Here is a 25,335-nt window from a genome sequence, read left to right as displayed (position 1 = left end):
GAATGGAAGGGGGAGCTTGTGGTTGGTATGGGAAGGAGACGGAGCTTCCTTGTCCTCCCCCCCCCCCGCCCCCCCCCCCCCCCGTCCCCAGAGGAGGGGCTCAGCTTTGGCCTAGCTTCCTTGCTTCCTAAAGAGAAGAAAGGGCAGCAGGGATGAGTTTCCAGGCGCCAAGGACAGAGAAGAATGCATACTCCCGCTGGGAAGGCAATGCCTCTGTGTCTGCGGTCCCCAAGTGTCTGGATGCCTCTGTCCAACTGCTGCTAGCTCTGGTCCCAAGAAGGAGGATGGGGAAACTTTAGGTAACTGTGTTCTCTCTGGGCCTCCCCAGGGTCTGGCAGATCAAAGGCTGGAACTTAGTTGGGCCAGTTTCACCAGGCCAGTGAACAGGTGTGTTATTCCTAGTTAACAAATGGGAAAGTTAGGGTCGGATAATGAAGGGACAGACCAGAATGCCCATCACTGAGCTGGGAGTGGTAGAGCCCAGGACTCTAGCCAGGCAGACTGACCAGGATGTCTAGTCACATCTCCTGAAGGATGACATGAAGGGAACAGATTCTGATATGCAAACACTTCCCAGAGAGCCTTGCCCTCTCCAAGATCCTGACATCATGCATATGCCCTGGGCCCCATTCTGCCCTCCTGTACCACTGGAAGGTGCAGGAAGCCAGAAGTTGTCAAAGTGTTCATTGAAATTATTTAGGACTCTTTCATCCCAGAGTGCTTAGCATCTTGTAAGGGGATTCTGGGAAATCAGAAATATTCAAAAGTGGGTTGACAAGATGGTTCAAAAGCTAAAGGCACATGTGGCCAAGCCTGGTAACCTGTGGTCCCTCAGACCTACACGGTGGAAGGAGAAAACCACTACAGCTTGTCCTCTGAGCTCTACACAGGCACTGTGGCAAGTGTGTGTCCCCCAAATACATGCCCAAATGAATAAATATAAAAGAGAACAAAACCTTCTAAGCTCCAAAGAATAAATGACTACTGGAATTCCCTGCAAAGCACTTCAAGTTGTCCTCTGTCCTGTGTCATGGCCGTGCTGCTGGTTGACCACCTCGAGCTAGACTCTCATTGGCTGTGTGACCTGGAAAGTCACTTGCTCCTCTTTGAATCCCAGGAACCAAGGGAATGAACTGGAATGAGTCTGGGGGCCAGCCAATGGAGTCATCCATCACACTGCATGACAGCTGCCGCCCCTATGAAGGGGAGCAGTAAATCTGAGTAGATAATGTTGACTCTGACAGGTGCCATGGTGAGAAGCCTTGGGCATCTCTAAGCGTGACAGTACCATAGTCTCTGCTTCCCATTCACTCCCTCCCCACGTTGACTGTGCCAAAGGAAAGCAGTGATGGAGCACTGCGTGGAGTGAGGGCCACAGCCACTACAACAAGACTGCAGTGGTGAAGAACCCAGCAGAGTCGCTATCATGGGCTGTGGCTTTTATTCCAGGCAGGGTCAGACCCCAAATCCATATGAATCAGAGCCTATCGCTGTAGGCTGCATGGTGGCCTATTCTCCTCTAAACCTCTGCAGTGAGCCATGGCTCTGGCCAAGGACCCCCAGTCTCAGGTTCTGGAACACTTGCCCTAGGCCTGAGTCTCCCTTACATAGCCGGGTAAACTGACATCAGTGGTACTTCTGAGTGATGTCAGAAACTGGGGACCAGACGAGGGTGAGAGGCTTAGGTGAGTCGAGCAGAGTGCCCCAGGAGTACAAGGAGTAGAGCCCTAAGCTTGTGACTGTGTTATTGGTACCACTGAGAATCTAGGTCAGGTTCTTGGAAGGATATGAACATTGATAATCCAGCGGGAAGAAATTTGGTTTTGTGATTTATTTTGTGTTTTGATACTTTTCTATTGCTGTGAAGAGACATCATTACCAAGGCAATTTTAAAAATGAATCATTTAATTGGGCTCCCTTTCAGCTTCAGAGGATGAGCCCATGACTATCACATGGGAAGTGTGGCAGTCATAGCAGAAGCTGAGAGCTTATATTTGATTCACAGGGGTGTGTGCGTGTGTGTGTGTGTGTGTGTGTGTGTGTGTGTGTGTGTGTGTGAGAGAGAGAGACAGACAGACAGACAGACAGACAGACAGACAGACAGACAGACACTGGGGTCTGATGTGGGCTTTTGAAACCTCAAAGACAACACACAATCATAAACCTCCTCCAAACATGGCCACACCTCCTAATCCTTCCAAAACAGTTCCACAAACTAGAGACTAAGCATTCATATATATGGGCCTATAAGGGCCATTTTCACTCAAACCATCATAATTTTTATTACTAAGGATTTAATCCAAGGGCTAGGTAAATACTACTGAGCCATATGCCCCCCCTTTTTTTCTATTATGAAACAGGGTCCCTCTAAGATGTCCAAGCAGTGCTTAAAGTCACTCTAAAACTCTGGCATACCACACCGATTTGGGAGGGGAAGATCGTTTTGGTACACAGGAAGATAACTAACTCTGAGGTGGATGTGTTTGCTGTGCAAGCCTGAGAACCATATTGCAGATCCTTAGAACCCATGTAAAGACTGCATGTGTCCCAGTGCTGTGACCCAGGGTTCTGAGAAATCCTGTCTCAGAAAACAAGGTGGAGCATGATAAAGGAAGAAACCCAGCATCAACGTCTGGCCTCCACATGTGTCCCTCTGAACAAAAATAATTTAAAAAAAATTAAAAATCTGGCTCATGGTTCAATCCTTCCGTCATAAATCCACACATGTAATGTTTTTCCCATATGTACTAAGTTGGACCAACTTTTACAGGTCAAGGGTATAGTCTCCACCCAAGACTGTCCTCATTCCAGACCTTAGATACAAGCATGGACACCCAGACCCACCCTCACTTACAGAAACTGGCTACAAAATCCAGCTCTCTGGGGCTCCTCATCAAGTTCAATAATCATTGGAAAGACCCACGGAGCTTTGAGAAAAGTTTTATTACAGGCAAGGGCCTTTGGGCATCTCTCTAGTGACACCTCCTTTCTCCTCAGAATGAGACACTCCCTGGCACAAGCTTATGACAGCACTGTTTCACACTGGGGGCCTCAGCAATGTTTCTATGTGAGCTGCCTGTCAGCGTAGCCCATGGAGAATGGTCTGAGAGCTGAATAACAGGGAATCCACTATCCAGGGGACAGTTCAAGAGCTGGAAACTACTTCCTGGGAGCTTGATAAAAGGCCAGTCCTCTAGAGAACTCCATGCCACAAGAAAGATACTGCTGTCACCCTTAAACAGAACGCCCTCTCTTTCCAGTAATGGTGGTGGATGCAGACATATGTGTCCATGCAAGGTCCTGAGAACAAGTGACAGTGAAGTGCTTGGCCTGCCACAAGCCATCTGTGCCATCACCTCTAGGCTGAGGACACATTATAGAAGAGGATCCAGAAAGTGAGACCCGGGGAAAAAGGGAGAAGAGCCACAAAATGGTATCGTACCTCCCAACCACATCTTCCAACTCCTCGGTTTCCCAACATCATAATCTTTATTCCCAGATTCTCAGCCAGTGACTTCATTCTTCCCTTTATTCATATGTTAGCTGCCTGGACAAAAGCTCAGGGCAAAGTCTCATCTGTTATTTGTTTTGAGACAGAGTAACTCTACGTAGCCCAGGCTGGCCAGGAACCTATGCATTCTAATATCTACTATGGTGGACTCCGTACTTGCCATCAAGATAAGTCTGGGCCTCCTCATGATTTACTTTTCATTATTCTCCAGCATATTATACAAAGGACTGTCGAATACATGAGTCAACACAATTCTGGTCACAATAAATCAACTTGGAAACGTTCCCTGACAGCACTTTGATTACTCACGGTACCTCTGGGGTAGCTGGGCCCATCTTGGACAAGCTGTTCCAAGGCTACGAAAAGGAGACTATGGCCACAGTGACTGAGAAACTCTACTCTGGGATGGACTAGCCAGGCAAGGAGCCTCCACGCCATGCGCCATGCAGCACACTCGCCTGAGAACATGAGGTCAAGGCCCAACCCGAGAACTAAATTTAGAAGAAGGAGGAAGTCCTAGCTTGGGCCACAGCACAACATTGATGAGAGCTGCCTGACTAAGATCTGCAGTTTCAAAGCCAAGAGCCTCCATCCCATGTCCGTGTACCCCACTGGACATTTGGATACTGTGTTGCTTACCTCTGTGTCCCTACTTGGCAGCTATACGAGGACTCTACTTCACAAGTCCAATGTCCTGGGGCCAGATGCCCCTGACTTACTGGTGACCAAGTCAAATGAGGTGTTTTAGGAAAAGCACCCCCTGGTGTTAACTTGGACTTAGAATCAGAGCTATTCCAGAGCTTTCAGCAAAGAATAGATTGTGAAAACCCATATTACTATAGTGGTCATGATCATGAACTCCAGAGCCAAGAGGTCGCTGGGTCACTGGGTCACTTGTTGCACAAGTATGAAGACCTGATTTCAGACAATAGTGCATGCACTGAGACCAATAATTAATAGAAGGGACCTCATGAGACTGAGAAGCTTTTGCAAGGTCACCATCAACAGGAAAAAACAGCTGCCTACAAAATGGGGAAACATCTTCACCAACCCTACATCTGACAGGACTAATACCCAAAATATATAAAGAATCCAAGAAATTAGACATCAATAAACCAAATAACCTAATTTAAACAGAGTTAAACAGAGAATTCTCAATTGAGGAATCTCAAATGGCTGGAAAGCATTTAAAAAATGTTTGACATCCATAGTCATCGGGGAAATGCAAATCAAAAGGCTCTTAGATACCACCTTACAGCCATCAGAATGGCTAAGATCAAAAACTCAAGTGCTGGCAAGGATGTGGGGCAAGAGGAACACTCCTCCACTACTGGTGGCAGTGCAAACTTGTACAACCACTTTGGAAATCAACTTGTCAGATTCCCAGATAATTTGGAATAGTTCTACTCCAGGACCCAACTATATCTTTCCTGGGCATATACCCAAAAGATGCCCCACTATACCACAGGGACACCTGCTCAACTGTGTTCATAGCTGCTTTATCCAAAAACTGGAAACAACCTAGATGTCCCTTAACTGAAGAATGGATAAAGAAAATCTGGTATATCTACACAATGGAATACTATTTAGCTATTAAAAACAAAGACATGATGGAATTTGCAAGCAAATGGATAGAACTAGAGAATACCATCCTGGGTGTGGTAACCTGGACCCAGAAAAGCATGCATGGTAAGTATTCACTCTTAGGTGGACATTAGCCATAAAGTGCAAGACAGCCATGCTACAATCCACAGAATCAAAGAAACTAGGTAGTAATGAGAGCCCAGGGGAGGATGTGTGAATCCCACTCAGAAGAGGAAACTAAGTAGTCATCTGAGGTGGATGGAGTGAGAGAACTGGGAGTGGTGGGAGGGGTGAGGAAGAGACCAGGAGTAGAGATCAGCTGTGGGGAGAGGGGAAGAGGAGAGGGCTGGGAGTGAGAACAAAAAGTGAAGGAGGTGCATCTCTGGATCTGGGAACTGGGATGGGGAGAGGGAGGCTCCAGGTAGCCTATGTGGGCCACTCTAGCTGAGATTCCTATCATGGGGGATATGGAAATTGAAGTGACCAGGCCAGACACCCAGTGGAGGGAGAGAGACATTGGCCCACCCACAGAACTCTCAGCCCAGAATTTGTCCTGTCTACAAGATGAACAGGCATAAAAATGGAGCAGACACTGAGGAAATGGCCATCCAACCACTGTCCCAACTTGAGAACCAGTCTTTGTAAGAGAGCCAAGCCCTGACACTATTGATGATATTCAGCTATGCTTGCAGACAGGAACCTAGCATAACTGTCTCCTGAGAGGCTTCATCCAGCAGCGGATGGAAACAGATGCAGAGACCCAGAGCCAAACAGCAGGTGGAGCTTGGAGAGTCTTGATGAAGTGGGAAGATAGGAGTGAATGAGCTGGAGGGGTCAAGGACACCACAGGAGGACCTACAGGGTCAACTAACCTGAGACCACAGGGGCTCACAGAGATTGAACTGCCAACCAAAGAGCATGCAGGGACAGACCTAGGACCCCTACATATTTGTAGCAGGTATCTTCCTGTGGGTCCCCCTAACAATTGGAGTAGAGGCTGCCTCTGTGTTGCCTGCCACTGGGCCTCTGTGGAAAAGCGTTGCTTAGTCCTGCTGGGACTTGATGCCCCAGAGTGGGGTGGTACCAAGAGGAGCTTTCTCTTCTCTGAGAAGAGAAGGGAGTAACAGAGGGAGGGATTTGTGAGGTGGAACTGGGAGGACAGAGGAGAAGGGAGGCAGCAATCAGGATGTAAAGTGAATAAAAAGTAAGTTATTGAAGAAAAAAGGCCTAAGTTAAATTTCCATAACCCACATATGAATCTGGGTCTGGTAGCGTACACTTTTAACAACCATGCTGGGAATGTGGAGACAAAAAACTCTCTGGGGCTTACTGACCATCCAATAATAGACAAGTAGGTGTGCTTCTGGGTAGGGAAAGACCTGTGGTAAACAAACAAACAATCCATCAACAAAAACTGAAACTAAACAAAAACAAAACTAAGGGAGGGAGACACCTAACATTGACCTTGGGATCTCTTGAGAGATAGGTCTCTCTGTGACCCTGTGACGGTATGTGCTGGAAGGATTAATCAAGGCGAAGAGACCCACCGTAAACATGAGTGACCACATAGGTTGGGCTGCTAAGTGCACTTAAGGAGAAAGCAAACTGAGCAGTAGCATTCAGTGCTGCTTCCTGACCATGGATGTGATGTCGTCTACCACCCCATGCTTCCTGCACTGCAACTTCCTCATCATGATGGAACTCTCTGCCAAATCAAACCCCTTCTTCTTCATGTTGCTGCAGTCGGGTATTTTGCTTCCACAAAAGGCAAGTTACTGGTGCAGACAATTGTGGCCAAGAAGTGGGACTGTCGCTGAGATAAACCAGGGCATGTGGCTCCTAGGCCTTTGGATCTGGCTGATGGGAGGAGTGTGGAAAATTTTACAACGTCAGAATAGAGAATAGAGAGGTCCTTGAAGGTTGTGAACTCAGCTGGCTCTTCAGTTCAGAGAAACCCGGACAGCGAAGGCACAGCTTGTGAGACTTCAGAGAGGTGCGAAGACTCAGGAAATGGGCCGGAGGCCATTCTGGTCACGTTAAGCTGGCTGTGCTCTGTCTGTACTCTGAGAGCTCCAATGAGACAGAACTCATACAGACTGATGTGTTCGGTGGAGAAACTGTCAAGGCAGGAAGGCAGTGAGGCCGAGGCATGGTTGTGGCTCGTCACTCTTGTTGCAGGTCTCCAGGGGAAAGAACAAGAGGAGGCGAAGGCCATTGTTTAATGTACAGTTGATGGAGAAAGAGAACACAGGCAGGTGTAAAGTCACAGTCAAGGCAGGAGCTGAAAAAGAGAGTGTAATTGCTGAGGAGAAACGCCCTGCTCTGCATGGAATGACATGTAAAAACGCAAGTGTACTGAATGGAAGAGAGCTTCTCTGTTCAAATGGAACTGCGTAGGGAAGGGTTTCCCCGTGGTCAGCACAAGGAAGCAGATGCCGCTCTGATTCGAGGGCCAGACTCTGTACTGAGCAGAGAGCTGAACTCGGGAGTATCACACATGACATACTAGTTTTTCAGATTTGAAAGATGCAGGGCTGAGGGGGTCGTGGAGTCTTGAATCAGGTTCCAGAGAGCTTCTGAGCCAGTCTGGGCCAGGGCTGGAGTTGCTGCAAGACCCTGAAAGGCCTGAAAGACCCTGAGTGACACTGTGGAGCTGAAGTCTAAGTTGCAGTGCAAATACCAGGGTAGTGGAGAGGCCAGGAACACGACGTCTGCCAGAGGTAGCTACGTGGAATGGAGCCAGTTTAGGGCAGGGGTTTCATGGTGCACTGCAGGCCCCAGGCAGCCCAGACACAATCATCACAAGCCTCAGATGCTGCACACGGAGCTGCAGGGTTTGGTGTTTGGCTGAGTTTCAGTCTTGCTTTTGTCCGACCATTCCTTGCCAAGTTCCCCTGCCTTCCTCTTGGAGTGGCAATGTTCACCCTGCATCACTGTGTGCTGAAGGACGTAACAGGAGCTTGAGCCGAGGCACCATCTTGAGTCTCAGCTGAGATGTGGACTTTGAAACAGCGTTTGAATCGTTAAAGACTCAGGGGACTTCTGAAGGTAGAACGAAAGCATTTGGCCTTATGGGAAGGCTATGATCTGTGAGGGCAAGGGGTTGAACACTATGGCTTTAAAGTTATGTCTGGGGAGGACGGGAGGGATGACGTTAAGAGCAGAGCTTCCTTCTGCAGAGGAAGAGGGTTTGGTCCCCAGCTCCTGCATGGTGTCTTACACCATCTGTAACTCCAGTCCCAGGGCATCTGATGCCCTCTTCCGGCCTCTGTTGGGACTGCATACACACGGTGCACATATATACATCCAAACACCAATACACACATTATTCTTTTATTTTTTAATTTCAAGAGATATATTTGGGTTTCAAGCTGAAAATGCTTAGATCTGTGTTAGTTGACCCAGAATCAACTAAGAGACATGCCTCTGGGTGGTTTTGTTTGTTTGTTTTGTTTGTTACTTTAGCCAAACACCTGATGAAAGCAACTTGAGGAAGGAAGGGAGGGAGGGAGGGAAGGAGGGAGGGAGAGAGGGAGGGAGGGAAGGAGGGAGGGAGGGTCTTGCCCCACCCCAACACTAATGTTGTACAGAATAGACCATCGTGGTGAGGAGCAGGAGGTGGATGCTCACATCATATATTATCCACAGCTAGGAAGTCGCAAGATGAACGCCGTTGCTCAGCTTGCTTCCTTATTTTTATTCAGTCTAGGGAATGGTGATGCCCACGTTCAGGCCAGATCTTCCCATTGCAGTTAAACCTCTGTGGAAACACTCGCAGGCGTGCTTAGAGGCGTGTGTCCTCGGTGAGTCTAATCAAATTGACAACGGCGGTGGACCACCTCAGCAGGCAGGGAGTCGTAATGCAGAGGATTACTAGCCGTGTCCTTTGCTATGGCCACACTCATGCGTGTAATAGGTGAAGAGACAGAAGCTGGGAACATACACTTGACTCGGAGTCTCTAAGTCCTGCTGACCTGGGCTGGGCTGGGCTGCTTTAGACCAGGAGTGCCCTTGAGGGCTTCTCTCAGACATCTGCACTCTGCTGGGGTTGCAAGGCATCTCAACCAATCTCAAATGGGCTCAGGCCCCTCTGTGGAGGCAGCGGGATCTCTGCTGGTGTGAGAGGACCAGGCTAAGGTGGCTGTACCCGCTGGAGTCTGGCAGGGCAGCCTGGGCATAGTGCGGAGCCACAGCGGGAGGAAGTGGAAACCGGTGTGGGATGTTCTGAAGAAGACACCTGAGTCCCAGTCAGGACAGCACCCTGGTCAAAGCAAGTCTTGTGTGTGTGCCACAGTTACAGAGGAAGGTCACTAAAGAGGCTTCTAAAAGAGAGCAAGGAAGTAAAAAATGCTAAAGACTGTCGGGGGCAGGGCCGGGCTGGCGTCTGTACTACACCTAACATTTACTGTGTCTGATGTGAGCCAGAAACCAGGCTGGGTCTTCAGTCACACCATAGCTCCCTTATCTGTGGGAGATGAAGCTCTAAGCCTCCCTCTTGGATACCTAACACTGTAAATACTACCAGAACCTACTAGATTCAGTGTCTGTTCCTAAGGCACCGTTAGATTAGGCTGCAAAACATTTGCCATAGGCCGGAATTTGGGAAAACCTGGTCTCCAGCTGATGCTGCTGTTTTGGGAGTCTGTGAAACTTTTGAGACCGTGGCCAAACTAGCAGACGTCACCACTTCGAAAGTATCATCTTTTTCAGGTTCCAACATGAGCTCTCTGCCTTCCGCTCCTCCAAGATGTAGCCAGCTGTGACACAGGCTCCCACCACCATGGACAGAGCTCCCTTAGCTACCAAGCCTTCTCTGCCAGGATGGGCCATATCCTCTAACCTGTAAGTCTATAAATAAACCTCTCTTCCACTAAAAAAAAAAAAAAAAGGACTTCCACTCAGTACCCTGTCACAGCAACAAGAACAGGAATTGTTAAGCACGCTGATGATAAAGTCTAACTTCTGAACGAGGCACAGAGAGAGGTTAGCGTGATTAAAGTGATGTGGACACTGTGATACAAGGACCAGCATTGCTCTCTTCCACATTGGGACCATTGTTAGCTAAGTAGCACACGCATTCTGACAGTGGGGCACCTGTTCTGATAGCAGGGACGGTTACCGCATCAGTAATGAGTGATAGCGTCCGTGGACAAGGAACAGTGGACAAAGGGACCACCCGCATCAGTGGATGGTAGAGGTCTCGCTGTGCTATCAATAGCAAACCTAGGAACACCATGACATAAGTGCTTGATAAGTACTACTACTGCTGTTGTTGGTATTGGGCTAATCAATTATATCATAATTTGTATTTAAAATGTTCCTGCTTACACACCAACAAAAGCCCAGAGCTTGTCCATTGATCTCCCACTTCCAGCAGAAATGTAATTTGACTGTTTCCAGAGGGTATCTGGCCACAGCTGATAGAAACCACAGAAGATGAAGTCATGAGTTAGGGGGAACAGAGGAACTATCTTCGTTACTTATGAGTATTTTTACCTCGTCTTTAATTTAGCGCCTCAGAAAGGCGAAGCTGGGAGGCACACACGAAGGAGAACTGCATGTCTGCTGACTGCAGCGAACGACCTTCCTCACTCACTGAGGCTAGTGCAGAGGAATGTTCCCACCACTGTATCTTCGGGCTGTCATACCACAACTGCTTACATTTTTTTTTTTCTTTTGAGACAGGTCCTTAAGTAGCCCGGGCTGGCCTCTATTTGCTATGTAACTCCAACTCCCGATCTTCTTGCTGCTACCACACCTGAGTGCAAGGATTACGGGCACCATTACGTCGAGTTTATAGAGTACCAGGAGTCAAAACGAGAGCTGTGTGCACGCTAGGTAGACACTGTGCCAGCTGAGGCAACATCCCCAGGCCTCTGCCCACACCTCTAACTCACACAGAAGATCTGTGGTGACAAGCTACCTGGGCTTTGGTTGATTTTTGTGTGTGTTTTAAATAAAAAGTTTTACTGTAGATAATTTTGAAAAGAAAAAAAATGAGTATCAGGTACCCCAGAAATAGTAACAGCAACTTATCAAGAATGTATAGTGTAGTACACACAGTACTACTGAGAACAGGGTCACAGTCACCAGCTCAGATGGCAGCCGTGTCCCCTCAGTTTATACACGAGCAGGTAAGAGGCTGTTCAGGGCTGCAGCATCTCACCATCTTGCTGTAATAGATGGCCGCCCTCCTCTGTGGTTAAATAGAATGGAATATGTTCAGGGGCTCACAGGGATTGTTGGCCATGGCCTTGGGAGCCTCTCTCTTCCCTTTTAATCTTCTCAGCTCAGGTGTCTGACCTTCCTGGGGACCAGAGCAGGCCTGGGGCAGGTGGGGACCCAAATGGAGGGGAAGCTTCCATAGCTGCAGCCAGGAAGTCGTACTCCAAAGGGGGTGTGGGGCTCCTCGCTGAGTTTGTAGGCCCTGGCCACAGGGACCCGGCTCCTTGGCAGTGTAGCTCCAAGATGGATGGCCATGGCCTTCGGGGCTGGACAAGCCCTTCGCAGGCCTTTGATGCTGAAAAGCAGAACAAATGGAGCGGGCCGCCCGGCCACAGCTGCCTTCCATTAGGGCCTGCTTCCTCCGCCCAGGACAAGGTGGGCCTTCGAGGTAAGCAGGGGCAAACACCATATGTGTCAGCCACAGCTGGCTGCAAGACCTTGCTCTTGACTTCTCCCCTTGAGCCCAACCCCCACCCAGCATCCCCTTGTTTCTTCAGCCTGGATCTACAATGAGCGGGTCTCTCTCTACTCCCCCCATATCCAATCCATCAGCGAGTCCCTTCGGCTCTACTTTCAAGATTTGTCTTTAGTCTGTCTGTTCTCTGTACCCTCACCGAGGACACCACCTGAGTTCAAGCCATTTTCTGTCTCCCTGGGACTATAGAGAAGCTCTTTGTTAAGGGATGAACTGCATCTATCTCTCCCCTGAATTCTTATGCTGATGTCCCAGCCCCAAGCCGAGTGGGATGGGATCTTGCTTAGCACCAGGTCTCTTGCAGACTCTTAAATGCCCCCTCACCCTGAGACGGTTCTCATGCAGCCCAGGCTGAACTTGAACTCAAAGGATGACCTTGAACTTCTAACTTTCCTTTCTTCACCTCCTGAGTGCTGAGAAAGTAGGTGTGCCCCACTATGGCCAGTCTATCCTGTTCCGTGCACACTAGGTAGGTGCCCTACAGCTGAGCTGCATCCCCAGGGAGGATGTGCTTAGCTAAGATGAGGTCACAGTGGAGTAGGGGGAGGTCTCCAAAGTCAGGATGACTGGTGTCTCTGTGAAAAGGGACATTTGCACACAGCTCTGCACACAGGAGGAGAAGACATGCAAAGATGAAGGCCGAGATTCACCTACAGGGTGACTCGTCTAGGAGCCAGGGGCACCAAAGACCAACAGCAAACTAGAGGCTGAGAAGGGGTTTGAACAGAAGTCATCAAAAGCCTGTGGAGGGCCTATCCAGACCCAAAGGCTGTGACCATCTCTTGGAGCTACACTACCCTCAGAAGAAATCATCCCTGCCTCATCTTGACCTTGGACTCCTGGCCTCCAGAGCTGAAAGAGTTCTAAAGCCACCCTCTGGTAGTGCTCTGTCATATGCACGAGGGGCGTCCTCTGTGGGCCTCTCTCACTACCAACCATACACCACAGAAAACCATATTCTAGGGTCTTCAAGATGGTGCAGCAGGTAAAGGGGTTTGCTGCCAAGCCTGATGTTTGAAGCTTGATCTCTGACCTCAAACTGTTCAACAATCAACCCCTCCACATGCTTGAATGCTCCCAATCTGTCTGTCTCCTTCCTTCCCTCCCTCTCTCTCTCTCTCTCTCTCTCTCTCTCTCTCTCTCTCTCTCTGTCTCTGTGTCTCTCTGTGTCTCTCTGTGTCTCTCTGTGTCTCTGTCTCTCTTACACACACACACACACACACACACACACACACACACACACACACAACATAAGAAACAGAGAGCAGCATTCTCTAAGATTCCAGCTCAGACTGTGTCTTAGGGATTTGCAAAGGCTGGCTTGCTTTAATTTCCTTTCCTGTCACCAGAGTACTATCATGACAACTGAAGCAAACTCAGGGGGAAAGGGCCTTTTCTAGCTCACTGTTCCAGGGTGCAGTCCATCACAGTAGAGAGGCCACACAGAAGGTTGCCTTGTGCCCACACTCAAGACTAAGTGAACACTGATCGTTCCTTATGCTTTTTCCATGTCATGCAGCCCAGGATCCCCTCTCAAGGGCACAGTCCCCACCACTGTTGACATGGGTTGTCCCACATCAGGTAAAACAATCTTCATGGCATGCCTCAAAGCGCACCTCCCAGTGAGTCTAGACTCTGACAAGTTAATAATCACCACTAACCATCACACCACTGTTACCTCCCTTGGAGACACAGTCCTTTTGGTCATCTTCTTTGACCCCAGCCCACCACCCTCTGCCTGTCCCTGACTTCTTGCCTGTCCTGAGTATGTCAAGGGCCCTTGTACATGTGGCAGGTCCTTCCAAGCCTTTGCTAAACCACTTTGCTGCATGAGCTAGGAAGACATGGACTCCATGTGAGCCATCTCTGATGGAGTGCAGACGGGTACAAGACAGCTGAGCGGGAAGACCACTGCAGGAAGGCCGTGCAGTCTGGTCCTGCTCCCAGCACCTGAGAGTAAGGGTAGTTCTCTGTACAATTAACATTTTGAAAGGAAGGGTCAGGCACAGACCTCTGTCCTCCTCTACAGCCTCACGTGACTTGCATGAGTGAGTCTGGAACAATGACCTGGGTCTCTGTTTGCATAGCTATAAAGTGGGTCAGTGGGTTTGAGTTGGAATGTTCCCCTACAGGCTCATCTGTTTTTACACTTGATCCCTGGCGGCTGGCACTGTTTTGGAAGATGTGGGCCCTTTAAAAGGTGACAGAGCAAGTAAGGTCACTGGGGGATACCCTTAAAGTTTCATAGCCTAGCCTTACTTTCTGTCTGATTTCTGCTTCCTGACTGTAGAAGTTATCTGGCCAGCTGCCTCATTCTCCTGAGGCTATGCCATCCCTACCATAATGGAATGTGTCCTGTCAAACTATGAGCCACAATAAACCCTCGCTCCCTTAAGTCACTTCCTGTCATGTATTTGGTCACAGCAGTGAGAAGAGTAAGTAATACAATGGCCACCAAGCTCTAGAGAGATTCTGTGAGTGTCTTCCTTTGCTGGAAGAGGAAATCGACTGAATAAACAGGGTCAAGCACCCCAGGCTCTGGTCCCTCAGCCCCGAGACTCACTCACATCTGTGGCCACTATGCTGAAATGGAGTGGAGGAATTTGCCCAGATCCTGTCCATACCTGGAAAATGAACTAGTCTAGGGAAACAAAGTCTCATGGGACATGGAGTCTTTCTAAAGGGGGAACATATCACCTTGTCCTGCAGGACATGCAGTAGGCACACTATGTGTCCTGGACATGTCATGGTCCCACAGTCTGCGGCTGTTCATGAAAATATGGTCACTGCTCTTAGAGAAGAGAGTTGTAGCTGAGGAAACCCCAAGGACTCCGCAGTCAGTGTGGAGGTGATCCTGTTGGAACACAGCCTGAGTTTGCAACTTTAGATCAGCTATAAGGTTAAAACAAAACTAAATATTCCCGACTATCAACAATTCACTTTTAAAACTTTCTTTACGTAGGTTGCATATGATTAATGAGAAATCCCAAAGTCGATTTCCCAGTCGCCTCGGAACAGCTACTTACCACAGCCAGACTCTGAGGCTGACCTTCCCACATCTGCTTCTGTTTAGCCTGCAGTCCACCCTTGCAGGAAGGTGGAGAGGGGAACTCTTCCTTCTCTGACTTACAGAAGAGGAAACTGAGCCTTGGCTGAGTTATAAACTGACCGACATGTGGCTAAGCTGGAGGACTGGCCCGGCCTCTGATGGTGGCCATGTTGTCTGCCGCTTTAGTCTTTGACACCCCATGTCCTACTGCTGGAAAATAGGAGATATGACTGTAGTTTTAATCAGCTCTTACTGCTGTTCCCAGAGGACAGTGTCCACTTAGATGAGAAAGCAGAGACTCAGGATTCCTAAGCCCTTCACTGTAATCCCCTCCCATTTGTGAAGACCTGAGCAGCTCATTGGACGTAAACCCTTTCATGAGCTTGCAGGTGACAAGTTTAAGGGAAGGAGCAGGGATCATTGTCCCAGCTTAGAGCCCATGCCTGGCACCTGGAAGTCTGAAGAAGGTGGGCATGGCCGGTGAGGGTTCACAGTGGGGATATACAATGGAAGAGGGGTGTATTTCATCCCAGGGTAGGTTGACTTGGAGAGCAGCCCCTGGCCTAGCAGGGTGAGGACATCATGCCTCAGGGTGGGAAGATTCTGGAACAACAGGAACCTCCGTTATGGGGTCATAGACTCTCTCTGGAGCCTTGGCCTGCATCCAGCCACCAAAATCCATTTGGACTTCTGCCCTCAAAATACTGCTGTTCAGAATGGCAATGTCTGTCCCAACAGCATCCCTGGTTCACATTATCTCTTTGTCCACCCATGGCCTCTCTCCTCTTCTTCTTCCCCAACCCTGTCACCTTAGCCCTTGGTTCCCAGGAAAGTGGCTCTTCCTTCCTGCTCCTCCAACCTTAGGTGAGAGCAACCTTAGGAAACTGACACAGGTCAATTTCACTAGTCTGGGGTCTGGTGATGGACAACCTTCATGTTCCAGTTCTCAGAGCCCTTTTACAGAAAGTTGTCTAAGAAGGGAACAAGGCCTTGTTGAGCCAGGTGCCTCAGCCCCATGGCTAAGGTAGATGCAGGCCTCACAGGTCAGGATGAAGGGGGGCCCAGTGGAGGAGCCTTGTAAAACCATGCAAGCAGGAACTGTGGGACTCACTGCTCTGGGGACCTTTCTCTCCAGCCAGTAAAACATTGAAGTGGCAAGCTGGGGTTCCTCTCTTGGCTCTAGATATGCCCGCCCATCCCTGGGAGCCTCCCTTCGCCCTGACCTCTCTCCAAGAAAGCCACTTTGGTGATGTGAAACCACACAAAAGAGAGGGTATCAAGGATGTCTCTATGGCCTTTCAGGGCCAATTATGGGGGTTGCAGAAGCCAGCAAGGCTACTCAGAGGCACTGTGTAGTGTGGGAGAAGGTTCTTGCCCCTAGGGTGGTCACAGCTTACTTGGCTCTGCCAAGATGCAGTTGCCACTATGAGAGCTATAGGGTGAGGACATGCCCTGAACTGGTACGAGGAATCCCGGACTTGCCCAGGGCTGCCTGTGGCCCTGATGGTGGCTCTGAGTCAATTAATTTCCCAGGCCTTGGTTGTCTTTAGAAACATGGGGATCTTGCACTGGGTGCCCTGGCTAAGCTGTCTGTCCTGGGAGATTCCAGGTAGACATAGCCAGGCTCTCTGCTCTTGTAAAATACCCCATTCCAGCAAGGCGAGGCTGATGGATCCAAAATCCTCCCTTGAAACTGCAGCAGAAGCGTGGTCTGTAGTCTGTTCCTCAGCAGTGCAGGAGGGAAACTGGGTTGAAGGCCCTGGGCAGTGCTGTGTTAGGAGGGTGAGCCCTTCTCTGAAGTAGGCATTTAAGCTGAACAAAACAGGAAGTGTTCCAGGCTGAAGGAACATGGAGCAAGTGCTCTTGTGATGAGCTAGGAGGTGCTTACTCTCTACCTTGTTCCTGCCCTTCATGGTGACAGACAACCCTGATGTCTACACGGATTTGCTCTGTGGTTGGCTTCCCTTATTCTGGGGAGTATTATAGAAGTATATGATTAATGAGAATTAAAGGGATTTCTAGTTCATTCATTCAGTCATTCAGTCATCCATTCTCTCTCCCCCTCCATCCCCCCTTCTCTCTCGTCTTCATCTCCATCTCTGTCTCTTTCCCTCTTGCTGACTCTCTAGCTTACCTCTTATCAAGTTTTCTCAGCCCTTTCCTAGCACAGGACCTTTGAACATGTCCCTCTCCCCTGTCACCTGATCGCTTCCCGTTTCCTAGGGGTTCCCTGGCTTTCCATCTCTACCTTCCATGATGTTACTTGCTCCCATGCCAGTCTGTGACTCACACACAGCTTTCTCATGGTTGTCATTAGTGAATTGTTTAGTGGCATCTCAGTCACCCCACCAGCTCTCCAGAGCAGGCATCTACTGATGTCAGTGGAGGGCGCTGGCCTTCAGGGCTTGACTATCTCTTGAACTCATATAACCTGTCTGTCCTCAGCAGCGTCAGCGCCACACCAGCCAGTCCCTCTTGTCAAGGGAGCTCTCACATCTTGGAGGAGGGGGAGAAGCAGTGTGAATTACTGGGGTGCATACTCACCCCTAGGGGACAGAGCCTCACTGGAGCTTTGGGGATAAGGTGAAGCCTCACTGGAGACTTTTGGTGTGTGTGATTCCATAAAGGAAGAAAGGGTGGAGCCGAGGGATTGCAGACCGGGAGGGAGGGAAGGAGGAGACATGTATGGTTCCAAAGAAGCTGGGCAATTGCTGTAAGTCACTCAGAAGCAGGTGGTCATCAGGAGTTTATCAGTGGCCCTTGACGAGTGCCCTTTTAGGGCCTATTAGAAGAAAACGTTTTAGGATATGTATCATGGAGACGAATATCTAATATTCGGAGATTGTGAAAGGTCATGACTGGGGGCAGTCCTCTCGTGGAAGCCCCTGCGTTCCTGCTGCACTGTACAGCTTCAGGCACCCTGCCTTCACTCCCTGGGCCTGCCTCTGTTTCCCTCTTCGTGTAAGGCTGGCAGTTGAGCTAAGACGATCCTGAGAGCTGAGGCTCATGTTGCTGCAACAATCTCTGGGCCAGAGGAGACTGGTTCAGATGGGAGTCCAGTTGCCAGTCAGGGGAACTGACAGTTCTGACATGGCTTAGCCCAGCCATGGTGGAATTCCCTCAGATAGGAAGCCTGTGCCACAATCTGAACACATGGCCTCCAAGGTCCCTGGTCAGGTTGAGACAGACAACAGAAGCTTGGCGTCCACATCTGCTTCTGCCTGGAGGAGACACCAAGTTCTGGGACACAAACCACCAACAAAGGATTGCAGATCTGGGGGAGGGGGAGCCCTTAAAATATTTGGTGGCCTCCAACGATCTCTGACAGTCTGACGGTTTATACTGGTTGTCAAGTAGGACCTAGACTCCCGTAGGAAAGGAGCCTTCAAGCATGCCTTTGGATTATCTAGATTAGCTTAATCAAGACAGGAAGACCCTCCCTAAATGGGAGGCACCATCACATGGGTTTGAGTCCTGGACTGAATAGAATGGGAAGTCAGCTGAGCCCAGGCATTCGTCATCTTCTTCGTCCTCTCTATTTTCAGTGTGACCAGCTTTCTCAAGCTCCTGGCTCCTCAAAGGAGTAAGAACTGTGAGACAAAATAAGCCCTTTTCTTCTTTCCTTAGGTTGCTCTTGCCAGGGTATTTTGTCTCAGCAACAGAAAATACCTGAGACCCTGGTGTTGGGGAAAAGTGAACTCCACACTTCAGCACCCAGCCTGCAGCCAGCCTCTGTCCCAAACCCCTCCCAGCTCACAATTCTCCATGCCCTGCTCTTCCACTGAGCATCCAGCTCTCTGGAAACATCAGAAACTTCCTGTCCTAGCGGGGACTGGACCTGACCACAGATGGTGTCTTGACAATGTTGGGGAGCCTCGGATGACTGAAGGCACATCTGCTCTCCTTCTGTCTTGAGGACAGCCAAGTGAATAAAGTGGGTGATGACACTTGTAACCAAAGAGAAAACACTGGGAATGTCCACCTCGACACGTCTGTCACTCATTGTCCTGTGGCAATCCAGCCCCTTCCCATGCAGGTACTCAGCAGGCGTCTTATGCCAGACACAGATGAGACTCAGAGGTGGAAGTGCACTTAGCTGTGGAGAAAACTGTTTGGGACACATGAAGTACGATATAAGGATCTTGTCCTCAGGGCAATTCTAACTCAATGCTGAAACTATTAAGAAAGTCACCATAGAGACACTGAGGATACTAAAGACCACAGTGACAGCTGCCATTATGCTGGTGTGGTCATATGCCAGGCACTGGGCTGTGGGCCAGGAGCCTTGTAGATGGGATCAACCCTTGAGTCTTAAGGGAGACTCATTGAAGCAAGATGTCCCGCCCCCGGCACTGGCAGTCACTCTGTGTCCCAGCCCATTGAGATTATCAGGGGCCAGCCTGGGGGCTATGCCCAGTGGGGTCTGCTCAAGGTAGGTGATGGCACATCCTCTGGGAAGCTCTGCAGCCTGGCCACAGATGCTGCTCTTCCTACATTGCCTCCAAGCTTCCTGCCCTGGCCTTTATCAAGTCCCCAGGAGCTCTGGGTCACTGCTAATGGCACAGAAAAGTTGGAAAATATGGGAGACACCCATGATCTTTTACAGGTGACTTCTCGTGTGCCCTCTCTGCCTCTGCTTGGCTTCATCACACAAACTTCTGGGTTCTTTGGAAGCCCCTCTGTAGGGTTTACCTTGCCCACAATCATACCTATAACCATAGTCTCCACTGCAGCTAGGCGGCACTTTCTGCATGGGATCTAAGCCTCCCAAGCCATCTATAGCTCTTGGTGGCCCCCAAATAAAGGTCCTCATCTGACCCAGGCCTGCCAGGCGCTTCCCACCTCCTCCTTCCCCACTCTAGCCCGTAGTCATGGATGCCATCATGCCTCTGGGCCATACCTATGTACTAACCCAAGATGCACTGACCCTCTGGTTCTATCCAGTGACTCTTACCAACTGCTGGGCCTGTGTGCTCTCTCTGTATCCGAGGGATCTAGCACAATGACCTCCACTGATGATTACAGTAAAGGCTGTTGAACATGAGATGGGACCCTTGGGTACTCATCTCAGCTGAGGTCTCAAATGGGCTGGGTCTAGCCAGCCTCATTTAAATGCTTTTATTTGCTCTAGCTGCCAGTATTTTTCAAATGGGAGAGTCTAGGTAGAAATGAACTTTACTTTGGAGTCTCAGCTTAGCAGAGCCCTGCCAACCTCTGACCCCAACCCCTGATCCCTGACTCCCACCCTTTTCCCAGGTCCATGTTGTTTTGTTTTCAAAAAGTGTCTCCTGTAGCCCCCAGGCCAACCTCTAACTAGACCTTGTGATTCTTCTGCCTCCACCTTACCAGTGATGGAAAGACAGCCTCGTGCCATCACTCCATGTTTGTGTACTTCTGGGAATAGAACCCAGGGCTCATGCATGGTTGGCCAACATTCTACCCACTGAGTCACATGTCCACCCCAGCCTCAATAAACACACAAACACACACACACACATGCACACACATACACATATGCACACTCCCCCCACAAACACACTCACATACACATGTATACACACATGTACACACATACAGACACACATATACACACATACACACACATATACAGATACATGCACTTCCCCCACATACATACATACACACATACACACACACACACACACTTTCCTAGATATACATACACACACATACAGACACACACACACTTCCCCCACACACATACACACACACATGCACACTCCCCACACACACATATACACACACTTCCCGTACCATACACACACAAATACACACATACATACACATAAACACATACAGACACACACACATGCATACACATACATACACATGCACACTCCCCCCACACTTACAGATACATACACACATATAGACACATAAATACACATACACACACATGCACACTCCACACACACACACACATACACACAAATACACACATACAGACAGACATATAAACACACATACAGACACATACATATGCACACACATACACACACACTTCCCCACACACACATACACACTTACAGACACAAGTGCACACACACACACACACACGTGCACACACACACACAGGCCTGCACTCTACTCTGACGACAGTCATTTTACAGTTTGGAGCTTGTTGGTGACAGGGATAATGGTCAGCTTATTTTCCTTCCTTTTTTTCTTATTTTAACAATTTGTCTCACATTTCGGTCCCTGACCAATTCACGACTTACTTTACAAGCAGACATGGATGTTCTCAGGCAGAGTTTGCCCGAGGTCACATTTGGTGGCCATGTTGGGACTCAGGATCTTCCTCCCCCATCTGCCTCTGGTTCCCTGTGCCCCTCCCTGGCCTCTGGAAACCATGCTACACACACACACACACACACGCGCGCGCGCGCGCACGCGAGCACTTGGGATCGCCACAGTGGATTCAGCTTCAGCTTCCTTTGCTCCGAGCTCAGGATGCTTAGAGGCTCCCACATCTCCATCCACTCATCCTCTCAGCACCTCAGGATCACCACAGTACCCCCTGGCTAAGCATCCAGGGCCACATCTGTCATGGACACCAGGCTGTCAGCGCAGCCATGCGCCCTTCTCAGAGGCTGCATCCAGAGCAGATCTACCCCAGGGGGGAGCCTTGTTATGCTTTCATGTCTTCGATTCATTAGGATCTCTGTCAGCAGCATAAATCAGAGCTAGGCCTCTGCTTACACGCCCAGGAGTGGGGAGAACACTCAGGGAACAGATATAAAACTTGGGGCAAGTCAGTAATGGCAGGCACAGCTTTTATTGACCCATTTTACCTGTGCCCTTTGTGACTTGTCTCAGCTGAAGAGATGAGAGGATGTGTGAAGGCAAGGCATGGAGAGGATCCAGAAAGTGAGACTGGAGTTATTGGTTTTCCCATAATCCTATGTGATCACCCCATTTGCTCACAATTCTACAGGGGGGAAGCCCTTCCCACTCTTGAGCACTTGTACACGAAGGGGAACAAGGGCCAAAAGGGTTGAAACCAAAGGGCAATGCTGTTCAACACTCTGCTGGCTTCCGTTGGAAGTTAAGTGTCAAACACAGACTCCTGACAGGGTCTCCAGGACCCCGAGGCTCTGTCTTCCCTATCTCACTTTCTACAGGTGACTCTGTCTCATCACTACATATGTTACCAGATCAATTTTCCATCATTCCGTACAGATTTCAGGAGGACCCACAGCTGCCAGGTCCTTTTATGGACCCCTGGGCACATCGAGAAGAAATAACAGCAGTGCAAAGGGGTGAGACGCAACCATTACATGAAGCGCATGTGAGGAGCAAAGGGCGAGGTAGGAGATAAGACAGAGGAGGTGCCTGAAGGAAACGCCGTGCAGGTCCCATGGGCCGTGAAAGAAACATAGATGTGTTCTGAAGGCAGCCCAGGATAGCTACAACTGTGGTCCCCACAAACACAAAAATGCACCTAAAGGATTTTAAGGTCACTTTTGGTGATTTCTTCTTTTTTTCTGTAATTTGACTGCAAGGTTCTCAAAACATGAACTTGGCACGTGATGGCATATGTGGCCACCCCAAAAAGGTTGGTATGCATGAAACTGTGGTTCTGTTTTCTGCTTCTCCCCTCGTGGTGTCCCAACACTGCTGTCGAGGAAGGATGAAATGAAGTCCAGAATCAGTGGGTCGGCAGGATCCCAGTCCAGCAGTGAATGCCAGAGGTAGCAGGCCTTCTCCAAGGATTTTAGTGCTACAGCTCTCTTAGATGCTATTCAATGAAGTAGCTCTTTTAAACAAAGTTCAATAAAACAGCATATGTGCATACACTTTACTGGGATGAATCAAGGAATACACACACACACACACACACACTCACACACACACACACTCACACACACACACACACACACTCACACACACACACACACACACCTTGGAAAGTGGGAAGGGACTCTCCTTAGGGTGAAGTTTCATTGGCTGAGGCTTAAGTTTCATCAAGGATTATATAACACTTCTCAGGTAGAAGACTGGGTGATCAGACTCCCCAGATCAGGTGGAGAAAGGGAAGCCCTGCTAGGAACAGGGAGCCCTCCATTTTGTGCTGAGCTCAGAAAAGCTGCTTGGACATGGCAGACTGCAACCTTAGTAGCAAGACGCAGCATGAAACTTGTAGCACAGAAGATCCAAGAAGATGCTGGGGACAATCTAGGAGCCCAGGGTGGGTCAAGAAAAGGCCAGCAAAAGTCTCAGTAGGTTAGAGTGCTTATTGCCACGCCTCTTTTTTATATATCAACACCAACTCTTTCTGGGAGCCCAGTAGATAGAGCATCTCCCACTGGGCCCTGTTGCTGCCTTCAGGAGTGTTTTACATATCTGAAAGGGCCTCTGGTTCAAGCCAGCATAAACTTAAACTAGAACTAAAAAAAAAATCTAACCTTGGAAGTCTAGCACACTCCTCGCCCCTTGGAAGCAGCGGAGGCTTCCCATTGGCTTCCTGTGTGTGGCTCTCCCAACCTAGCCAATCTATCACCAGAGCCTGGCTGTCCCCTGTAGAATAGAACAGGCAGGTGCCACTCCCAAATTGGTCCACTGAAGCCCACCCTGTGTGACTGTATTAGTAGACAGGATTTGTATGGAGTCCTAAGGTGAATGAGGCTGCCGACAAAGGCAAGAACCTATTGTGTCCCCCGCCTTGAAACATGGGTGACCTCCCCCCCCATCTCTGTTTCCCTCACACTGGAAAGTTATATGGAGACAGTGAGAAGGTGGCCTTCTGCAAGCCAGGAAACGTGCTGGGAACCTAGCCAGACAGAACCTTGAACTTGGCCTTCCACCACCCAGGATCCAAGTAATAGACATGTGCTATAAACGACACCAGATCCCATGGCACCTCAAACACCAAGATGTCTCAAATAGCCAAGATGACCAGGTCAGGGGCTCCCCAAGCTTTCTGCACCCCCTTCCCAGCAGTAAAAGCACAACGTGACCCAACTACATGCGTGGTGTAAGTTCCTGCACACTCAGCCTCATGTGCTGGCACTCTGTATGGGAGGCAACAGGAAGGTGCCCACACCTTTCGTGGAGAAAAACGAATAAACAGAAGTCTATTATTTTCCATGTGCCTCCTGGGTTCTCTTGGGCACACCACGTGAGGGCTGTTATTCTAAAATGGAGCCTTTATGCGTCAGGAAAGCCTTTTCTGGGTTGCAGACCACAGCACACCCATCCGCTGAACCAGTCACTCACTCGCTGGTGTTCATGGCTGACCTTCTGAAGGCTCAGTCTATGCTGACAGGTCTTATAAACTCAACCCTGCTCCAGCTGGGCCTTCCTGCCTTGCGTTTCCTCTGTGATGGGCTGTGAGATCAAATGACCTCTTTGTGGGGCACCTGTGTGCCTCACCAGGTCTGTCAGGGTGGACATGGAGAGTGAATGGGCTCCACCTTCCTGCCTCTCCGAAGGCTGAGGGGCATAGGCACCTCATGCAGAGTGGGTGAGGAAATACATGAGTGAATTAATGAAAGAGTGAATGAATGAATGAATGAATGAATGAATGAATGGGTGAATGAGCACAAAGTGAATGGCTGACTCTACTTTCCAATTTGGCTCCTGTTCCTCTAGTCAGGGATGGCATGAGAAAGCACTGAAGTAGCCTGAGACCAGGAGACAGCCCAGGAATGAGGTGGTCAGAGACTAGAGAGCAGGAGCAGGTTAGCAGTGGCTCTATTAGAGGCCATTAAGCATATGGTCAGGATTATAATAAGCACGTGAATTATGGCCAGTGACGTGTGGGGGATGGGAAGGAGGAGGAGGAAGAAAGGAATACAGGGAGCCCCCAGAAGTGCACTGAGCTATTTAACTCCTTCCAGTCCTGGGTGTGGCAGTTAGCGAGAGGAGCCCGATAGGCTGGCTCCAGAAAGAACAGCTTAGTCTGTAGCCTTCCACTTTGACCTTTGTCACACTTATCCTGTGTGATTATGAGTGAAGAACTTTTCTTCTCTGTGGTCCATTTGTGAAAGGTGGCCGCCCAGATCTCAGCTGTAGGTGGAAAGAGGCGCAGACAAGTCTGTCTCTTGATCGAGAAGGGACATGGGCACCAGGGAGAATCCTTGGTCAGGAAGATCTTAAAATTCTGATTGTCCTCCCTCCCACCCATGTTCTAGAAAGCTCCAGCCCACCCTCAAAGTGTGTTTCATGTCCTTGGCCCCCTGGGGCAGGGACCACTGATGTTACAAGGTGATAAGGGACTGGAGACCTTGGCCACTAGACCAGGGAGGATTAGCAAACCCAGATGCCACTACTGAAGGGAACAGAAGAGCCTGGCAGCCTAGAGAACAACTCTTAACCTGAGCCTGGTGCCCTCCACCCTCATAACTGGACATCCCAGAGGGGCCAGACAACAGGTAGTAGAGACAGGTGGAGTTCCAGGTGAGCACCCAGGTGGGTTTCCAGGTGGGGACACAAGTGGGGACCCAGGTGGCATAACTCACCAGTTAGTGC

This window comes from Rattus norvegicus, chromosome 3, assembly GCF_036323735.1.
Source record: "Rattus norvegicus strain BN/NHsdMcwi chromosome 3, GRCr8, whole genome shotgun sequence".
In the NCBI taxonomy this organism is placed as follows: Eukaryota; Metazoa; Chordata; class Mammalia; order Rodentia; family Muridae; genus Rattus; species Rattus norvegicus.
This window is presented reverse-complemented; position numbering follows the sequence as displayed.